This window comes from Vigna unguiculata, chromosome 10, assembly GCF_037176805.1.
Source record: "Vigna unguiculata cultivar grain cowpea cultivar isolate G323 ecotype 2 chromosome 10, ASM3717680v1, whole genome shotgun sequence".
Classification (NCBI taxonomy): Eukaryota; Viridiplantae; Streptophyta; class Magnoliopsida; order Fabales; family Fabaceae; genus Vigna; species Vigna unguiculata.
Window position 1 is genome coordinate 49,784,439 of NC_140801.1, and position 10,073 is coordinate 49,794,511.

Below are 10,073 nucleotides of genomic sequence, written 5' to 3' on the forward strand. Positions count from 1 at the left end.
AGGAAAGAAATGAAGATGAAACTGATTCTGATCTAGTTGATGTAAGTGTCCATTATGAGGACAATTTATGGGAAGGAAATGGGGAAGAAGATAGTGAGGATGAAGATTTAGAATTTGATGGCAGTGACCATGTTGATATGCAAGATAGGGGGTTATCTGATGATGGGTGGGAATCATATGACATGTACAGCGAGCACTGCACCTGCAGAAAGTGGAGTCTAATAGGGATACCTTGCTGTCATGCAGTGGCTGCAATTAAGTTTTTGAACTTAAGTGAAGAAGATTTTGTCCCTCATTGGTTCAGAATCTCAACCTATGAAGAGACCTACAATTCCATCATATACCCTTGTAACGAGCAGCAAATGTGGACTGAAACAGAATTTCCAGATGTATTGCCCCCTTCTAAACGAATTCTACCTAGAAGACCCAAAAAGAAAAGAAGACTTGAAGCTTGGGAGATGAACAAGAATGGGAAGCATATTATAAAACATGGCATGACTAAAAAATGTAGCATATGCAAATAAGTTGGTCATAATCGAAAAAGTTGTCCCCAACAACCTGAACCAGCACCATCAACTCAACCAACACCATCAACTCAGCCAACACCATCAACTGAAACAACACCACCAACTGCAACAGCAGCAGGAAGTCAGCCAACACCACCAACTGAACCAGCACCACCAACTCAGCCACCACCACCAACACTTATGACTCAACCAACTCAGTCATCACAGTAGCCACCACCACCACCTATGACTCAACCAACTCAGTCATCACAACAACCACCACCAACACCTATGACTCAACCAACTCAGTCATCACAGCAGCCACCACAGTCATCACAACAGCCACACCCATGCCACCTTCCAATTCCTCGTCCAACCATACCCAATAAAAGGCAGAAACTGCAGCATAGGAGAGGACGTGTGTGGAAGCCATGAGGATGACTTATGCTTTTCTTGATGCTGCACGATTTATTTTGGAGCTTTGATGTATTATGCAGCTTTTAGATTTCTAAGTCAAGAATGTTTTGTCCACTTTTAATTTACATGTTTTACATTGTAAGTTCAAAAATCCAAAACACTATTGGATGTCTTTTGTGCTGTAACAGCAAGTACAATTATGTGTTTCTATAATATTGGCTTATGATTGAAAAATTGTCGTTATTGAATGTTTGTAATGCTTGTAAGTAGGATACCAAACACAGATTTCTTTAACACCAATTTTTCATTAATTAACTAAGTCATACAACAATTGAGCTTTCTAATTACATATTTCAAGACAATAAAACGAAAAACACAAACTGATTCCCCCAATACACAAACTGATACACCCGATACAGATTTCAACACCACCGAATACAGATTTAATCACACACTTTTCATCAATCGTGACAACACAATGATGTTCACTACAACTAATAAACCCACTATCCCTAGTAAAACATTAACAAACATTCTGGATCCCTTAAGTTCTTTCTCCAAAATAAATATCTTCCTTCTTTGCCTTATAATAGTGTTATCCCTTTCATTAGCAGCATCTTCCGAACACCATTTAAAGTAATTACAACCAATGAAAGCTTCACTTCCCCTCTGTTATTGACAACATCCACAACACAAAACAACCTTCATGTTAGTTGCAAACAATTATTGATCAACGAATCACAGAAAAAGGGTGATGGATCTAACCTTGTAATTAGGACAACCCCAAAATTGCTTCCCACCATTTTTAGTACTTCGAGTTGTTCTTAACACAGCAACTTCTCCACAGTTGCAAATGGGCGCTCCACCGTGAGACAAAACACCACCACCATGATTAGATAACCTTGGATTTTGCGTACCCCACGAGTTACAGGAGCAAGATGAAGAAGAGTGGCCCCTAGACATCACTCAAAATTAAGAAAGCTTGCCAAATGAAGATGAACTCCAACAGGACGAAGAAGACGATTGAAATTAGGGCAAATGAACACTTCTATCTCCATAAATAACTTTCATTGCCACCTCATTACACCACATTGATGACAAGGTACTCAGGACTTGTCACGTCCCTGTTCCAAACAGACACAATAGCACTATTCTGACGTCGTTTAACTAAAACTAACGGGAGAGACCATTTTAAACTGTTTTAACAAATTGGGGAACTAAATTGAACCCCGAAAAAAAAAAGACCAAAATGAACCTCGAAGAAAAAGTAGGGAACCAAAAGTCTAATTAAACCTATATTTTAACAACTAAAAAATCACCATAAAAAAGACCTATATTTTAACAACTAAAAAATCACCATCAAAATCAATATGAGCGTAATGAACAACGACCACACGAATAACAATATAATTCACCTCATGATTATAGTGATTATTAGTTTGTGAGTAAATTATTATAGATAGTACTTATAGATTGAATAATACACGTGGATATAATTGCAAGAATTTTTATTGTAATGAACTTCTTTTATTATTTTATTATGTTGACATAATCTATAATTCTCTGAGTTATTTTATTATTTTTCTTTTATAATTTACTTCTCATAATTTAGTATAATTTATTTTCACTGTTGTTTGAGTATCAAGTTCATCATGATTGCCTTTTTTTTTTTTTACCTTCAATTATCAATTTCTAACTTAACTTCCTCTCACTTTGATTACAAGTGTCTCAAATAAGAATATAATAAATTTAATTAATCAAATAATATATGAGATTAAAAATAAATCAATTTTAATTATTTATTAATATAATTAAAGTACCTTTCATCAAATATTTATACAATTTTAAGAAAGTTTAAGAATATTTATTAAAGTATAAATTGTTTAAATAAATGATAAGTGTTTCAACATTAAGCATCATCATGTAATAAATAGTCAATATCTTTTCTTATTGTACTAAAAATGAGTATGTCATACTTCTTCTACTAAATCAAATATTTATCCTAATATTATTGATTTAAAATTTAAATATATTGAATATTTATCCTAATATTATTAATTTAGAATTTGAATGTTGATGTAAGGATTTTAACCACACAATTCACCTTAGTCAAGAGAGATATGACAAACAAATAGATATGTCAAAATGAGTTTTAACTCGTGAGTCAACCCGACTCACCATGAGTTCAAGTCAATAATATTTGAATAATTTGAATGTTTAATTCATTTGATTATCAAGTTATATACGTTGGTACTTTAATCTTTAACTATAATTTTTATAGTAAATTACTCAATCAACTATCTTATAAACAAATTTTTATAAATTAGCATGACAAATGTGTAGTTTTTTTATTTATATTTTATTGAATAGCATAACAAAAAATATGTAATATTAGTCATGTTTTCTTATACTATATGGACACTTTCTTAGAAACAATTCATCATATATTGGTGGTGAGCATGATGAATACATTTGTTATTGATTTTATTGTGATTGTCATCTTATGGATTGCTCAAAAAATTATTTAAATATATGAATACTTAAAAATAAATACATAAATATTTTTTTTATGTGAGTTGGTGAGTCAATCCACTTAATCCACCAACCCGTGGTGAGTTGAGCAGGGTTGTAAAATTTCTGACTCGCTATAAAGTGAGCCGGGTTGGGTTCACTCATTTTCAACTCGGTTCGTGGTGAGCCAACCCGTGTGAGCCGAGTTGACTCATTTTGACATGTCTACAAACAAGCGACATCATTGCCTTTCTTCTTATTCTTTTTTTTTAACCTTCAATTCTAAATTTATAATTTCTTTTTTTTAATCAATGACAATGTAAGAATGAAAATAGTCCTAAAGTAATTTTCTCCATTTCAAGATTTAATTATTTTTTATACCAACTTATATAATGTTTTCCTATTAAATTATATTTTATTGAAAGATAATATGAAATTTACCATTCATAAATTGTTATGTGTAAGTCTTTTATTTATTGATAATTTAATTGAAGTCTCATGATGAACAAAATAAATAATAAATAAAATATAGAAACAGTAGACTACTCATTAAAATGTAAACGGGGCTAGATAAGATTATAAATATTATTTCATACTCTTATAGCACAATAACCGTTTAATTTATGTATTTATCTTAATTTATTTAATTTTTATTTTAAGTCTATTAATAAATTAAACGTTAAAATATAAACGGGACTAGATAAGATTATAAATATTATTTCATACTCTTATAGCACAATAACCGTTTAGTTTATGTATTTGTCTTAATTTATTTAATTTTTATTTTAAGTCTATTAATAAATTAAACGTAAAACATAAATACAGGTGACTAGTCATTAAAATGTATATATATGCCTTGAAAAGAAAAGTTAAGTTTCTCGTTGACTACTCCTTAAAACGTATAGATGCCTTAAAAAGAAACGTACATATATTTCCGTAAAACGTATAGATGCCTTAAAAAGTAAAAAAGAAACGTATATATATTTACTTTTCAATATCCATTTACTTATGTTGTCTCTCTAATTTAAATTATTAAAAACATCTTTATTTATAAGTTAATTTGAAAAAAACTTAATTAGTGATTTGGTCTCTAATTAATTGGTTTGATTTTTTTCTTCTTGTTACTTTTATATTATTTAGACATGTTTGGTTTTTCAAATATTTCAATTTAGTTATTTATTTAAAATTTTGATTCAATTTAATTCTTCAATTTTTAAAATTATTCAATTTTTTTTCTTCAAATTAAGATGAAATTAATAATTAAACTTTATTTCAACTTATATATACATATTAATTTTTTTTTTTTTTAGAATTTATACATCAAATTATTTCATCTAACAAGTTGAGTATTTAGGTGAAGCGTAAAAAATGAAATAATTTAAGTATTTAGATGGCGTGATTTGATTTCTAAATTCTACACAAAAATATCAACACTGATATATAAGTTGTGGTTAAACTTAATTATTAATTTGACTTCAAATTGAAGAAAACAAAATTGGATTGTTTTAAAAATATAAAAATTAAATTGATCAAAATTTTAAATAGAGAGCTAAATTGAATTTTTCTTTTAAATTAAATTTTTAAAAAAATTGGAGGACCAAATTAAAGGATTAAATTAAACAAAAAATAATTAAGACACTAAACTAACAAATTAGAAAATTAAATTACTAATAAAGTCTTTAAAAAAATTATAGTATGTTTTATTCTTTTCTATAACTTTTTGACGTTCATCCAATTGTTCTTTTACAATTTTAATTATTATTTACTTTTTTATATTTGTCATTAGAAAAAAAGTATATATTTTTACATTAAAAAAAGTAATTATTTATAAAAGTAAAATATATTACTCTAAATTTAATTTTGTTAAATGATCAAGTAATTAAAAATCATAAAAAAGATAAAAATAAAAATGGAAAAATAGTTTAAAAAAAGAAGTAATACTTTAAAAGCAAGTTATTCTTTAATAATTTATTAAATGATTAAGTAATTAAAAATTATAAAAATTAAAAATTAAAAAAAAAAGCATAGAAATATATTTCTATTTTTAGAAGAAATGAATTTAATAATAAAACAAATGAATAAAAGAGTAAAATAACTTTTATGTATACGTGGTACCAAAATGAATATAAATAAAAAATAATATAGAAATATATTTTTATTTTTAGGACAAATAAGTTTAAATATATTTTCTAAATTTAATTTTATAAAATATGAAGTAATTATAATTTAGAAATCATAAAAAGATAAAATTAAAAATGTAACATCCCATTTTATAGTTTTAAACTATTAAACAAAACATTCAAATTTTAAAAGTTCAGAAGCAGATGATAACATAGGCCAATATAACTAGTACAGTCATCCAAAAGGAGTGCATACACTGATTAATATGTACAGCCCACATCACTGAAGGTTGCAAAACATCCTAAACATTTACTAGGGAACAAGTAGCTACATACAGCTGGAAAACGTCTAGGAATTCACTCAACGTCGGTCCGAGAAAGGTGTACCTTCACCTGCACTTTTATCTGCTCGCGCCGTTCATTAAAGACGGTCATTGCAAAAGAGAATAGAAGACACACAGAACACAAAAGAAACTAAAAGGGTAAGCTAACTGGACACATAGTAAATCATGCAATTGATATTTTTATACTACCACAGGAAATATACTTTTGTTACACAATCAATTAAAATCAATCCAATTAATCCTGGTCATAACATCACACCTCATTCTAGACTCGATATCCGGATTATGTAAGTGGCATTGGAGCTCTTGGTGACTTGCACTTGAAGTGGTTCCTAAACTCTGCAGAGTCTTAGGCACAAGGGGTATTCACCCAACCACTCTCAAGGTAAATCCCATCACCTCTATGATGGATCGGAATCATAGACCAGAACCTCCTGCTACTTCCCCCGACGTAATCCATCACACTCTACTTGAGTCTTAATGGTTACTGGAAGCGTCAGGATATCACCAATCTGAGTCCTCATGCCCTTACATTCACTAAACCACATACTATAGGATTTCCCTTGAAATCCTAACTATAACATGCTCCATTCACATCACATTCACACCCAAGGTCTGCATACAATTTACTATGCATAAAGATCTCATACAATTATCAACCCTCATCATCTTAAAGCAAACAATCAAACATCAAGGAAGCAAAACAGTGGAAGAAAACAATCTTCAGCAGGGGATCTCGCTTAGGCTAGAGGGTCTCGCCTAAGCTAGAGAGGTTATCTCGCTTAGGCGGGCTTCCCTCGCCTGGGCGAGAGCCCTTACAATGGTAAAAAGAAGCTCTGGACGAATTCTCGCTCAGGCGAAGCTGGCTCGCCTAGGCGAGAGGTTATCTCGCTCAAGCGACTCCAGCTCGCCTAGGCGAGACTTCGCAAATTGATAGAGGTCAGTTTCTGGTATTTTCGCTCAGGCGAGACCAACTCGCCTAGGCGAAACTACCAGAAAATCCTCCCTGTTCTGCACATGCAAACTCGCCCAAAGGCCATCCCCACTCAATTTCATACTTTAGCAGTCTCAAACTTCAATTAAACAAGCAATCATGCAATCAAAGCACTCCCAAACGCAATTCACACCAAAATGAGTTACAAAGTTAGCTTCCCTTACCTTTTGCCAAGACTTTAACTGGTGGACTCAAGCAGATTTACAAGACAGCAGAGTTTTAGCTTAACCTAGAGGAATTCATCACAACGACATGGAGAAGAAAGAATTTCGTGATTAGATTCAGAAATCGGCGAGTAATTAGAGGATTCTAGCTGGAACCAAACCCAATTTTAAAAGAAGCCTACCTTGGGGGATGGAGGTTTGAGGGAGAGAGTTGCGGAGGTTCCTGCTGGTTGGTTCTTCCGGAATCTGAGTAGGAAAAAGGAAATGGTGAGATGGCAGCACAGAGAGAGGGAGTGGAAGAGAGTTTGGAGTTGCAGAGGAGAGTGGAAGGAATGAGGAAGAAGAGTGAGCTTCTGTTTTGGAAGAGGGTAAAAGAGAGGTATTACATTCTCCCCAACAACAAAAATTTTCGACCCGAAAATTGAGACTTACCAGAGAACAAGTGTGGATATGACTTCCTCACATTTTCTTCTAATTCCCAAGTGGAATCACCTGTCCTCTTGTCCCAAATGACCTGGATGAGTCTGATGGATTTCCCTTTGAGTTGCCTCATCTGAATATCTCCTAAACTCACGGGCTGAACCTCTACTGTGAGATCTCCCCTGATCTGCAGATCTTCCATCTCAAGTACATGGGAAGGGTCGGGAACATATTTTCTGAGCTGTGAAACATGGAACACCGAGTGGAGGTTGGCTAAGGGAGGAGGTAGGGCAATCTCATATGCCACTGGTCCAATTCTTCTCAGAATTTGGTATGGACCGATGAACCTAGGAGACAACTTCTTCTGACGGATGGCTCTCCCCACGCCAGTAGTCGGGGTAATTCCCAAGAAAACATGGTCCCCTGGTTCAAACTCTAGAGGTCTTCTCCTCTGATCAGCATATGATTTCTGCCTGCTCTGGGATGCTTTCATTCTTTCTTGGATGAGCTTGACCTTCTCAGTAGTCTGCCTCAGAAGCTCTGGTCCCACCACCACTGATTCCCCATCCTGATACCAGCACAAAGGCGTCCTACATCTCCTGCCATAGAGGGCCTCATAAGGTGCCATACCAATACTGGTGTGAAAACTGTTATTATATGTGAACTCTACCAAAGGTAGGACCTCATCCCACGTACCCAGATGGTCTAGCACGCACGTTCGTAAGAGATCCTCAAGAGATTGGATAGTTCTCTCGGACTGCCCATCAGTCTGAGGGTGATACGCAGTGCTCATAGCCAACCTGCTACCCATAGCACCTTGTAGCGTCTGCCAAAAGCGAGAGGTGAATCTTGGGTCTCTATCAGAGACTATACTCGATGGCACACCATACAACCTCACGATCTCGCTGATATACAACTGTGCTAGCTTCACCATAGACATCCTCAAATTCACTGCTAAGAAGTGAGCACTCTTGGTGAGACGGTCCACTATCACCCATATAGCATCGTGGTTCTTCACGGTTCGAGGCAAATGGGTGACAAAGTCCATAGCGACGCTATCCCATTTCCACTCGGGTATCTCAAGCTGCTGAAGCATCCCCCCCGGTCTCTGGTGTTCTATCTTAGCCTTCTGACAAGTTAGACATGACGATACATATCGAGCGACATCTTGCTTCATACCTGACCACCAAAACGATTCTTTCAAATCGTGATACATTTTAGTCATGCCTGGGTGCATGCTAAAACGGCTCTTGTGTCCTTCCTCCAGAATCATACCTTTCAACTCTAAATCTTCAGGTATGCAAACCCTGCCTCTGAATCTCAGTACCCCATCACCTCCCACCAAGAAATCCTTAGCCTTCTTAGTACCAAGTAACTCTACTGTCCTCTGTAGCTTGGGGTCCGACTGTTGCTTCTCCTTTATCAGCTTAAGGAAATCATTAGACACTGAGAGATGGTTACATCTAATGACTCCCTCATCCAAAACCACCTGCAACCGCATATCTCTAAACTGCTCCACCAGATCTAACTCTCTGACCATCATAAGAGATGCGTGAACTGCCTTTCTGCTTAAGGCGTCTGCCACCACGTTCGCCTTCCCCGGGTGATACAACAACTCAAAATCAAAGTCTTTCAGAAACTCCATCCACCGCCTCTGTCTCATGTTTAATTCCTTCTGATCAAACAGATACTTCAAACTCTTATGATCACTGAAAACCTGAAATTGTGCACCATACAGGTAGTGTCTCCAGATCTTTAGTGCAAACACCACTGCTGCTAACTCCAAGTCATGCGTGGGGTAGTTCTTCTCATGATTCTTCAACTGTCGTGAGGCGTAGGCCACCACTCTCCGTTCTTGCATCAGAACACATCCCAATCCCTGATGAGAAGCATCACAGTAAACCTCAAAGGGTTTACCAGTATCAGGAATCACCAACACTGGAGCGCTAGTCAACTTTTGCTTTAGCTTTAAGAAGCTCTCTTCACACCGGTCGGTCCAAGAAAACGGTTGATCCTTGCGGGTCAACTGGGTCAAGGGTGCTGCTATCCGAGAGAATCCTTCAATGAATCTCCTATAGTAACCTGCCAACCCCACAAAACTCCTTACTTCAGTCACTGACTTAGGGCGTTCCCAACTTAGCACAGCTTCTACTTTAGACGGATCTACTGCTATGCCCTAAGCCGATATCATGTGCCCCAAGAACTGAACCGAGGTCATCCAAAACTCACATTTTGACCGTTTTGCATACAACTGTTTTTCCCTCAGTATGCTCAGAACTATCTTCAGATGCTCCGCATGTTCCTCTGGAGTCCGCGAGTAAATTAAGATATCATCTATGAAAACCACCACAAACTTGTCTAAGAATGGTCTGAAGATTCGGTTCATGTAGTCCATGAACAAAGCAGGCGCATTAGTCACACCAAACGGCATCACCACGTACTCGTAGTGTTCGTACCTGGACCTGAAAGCAGTCTTCTGCACGTCATCAGACTTGACTCGGATCTGATGGTATCCTGATCTCAGATCAATCTTAGAGAACACAGCAGCACCGTGCAACTGATCCATCAAGTCGTCAATTCTTGGCAGAGGGTACTTG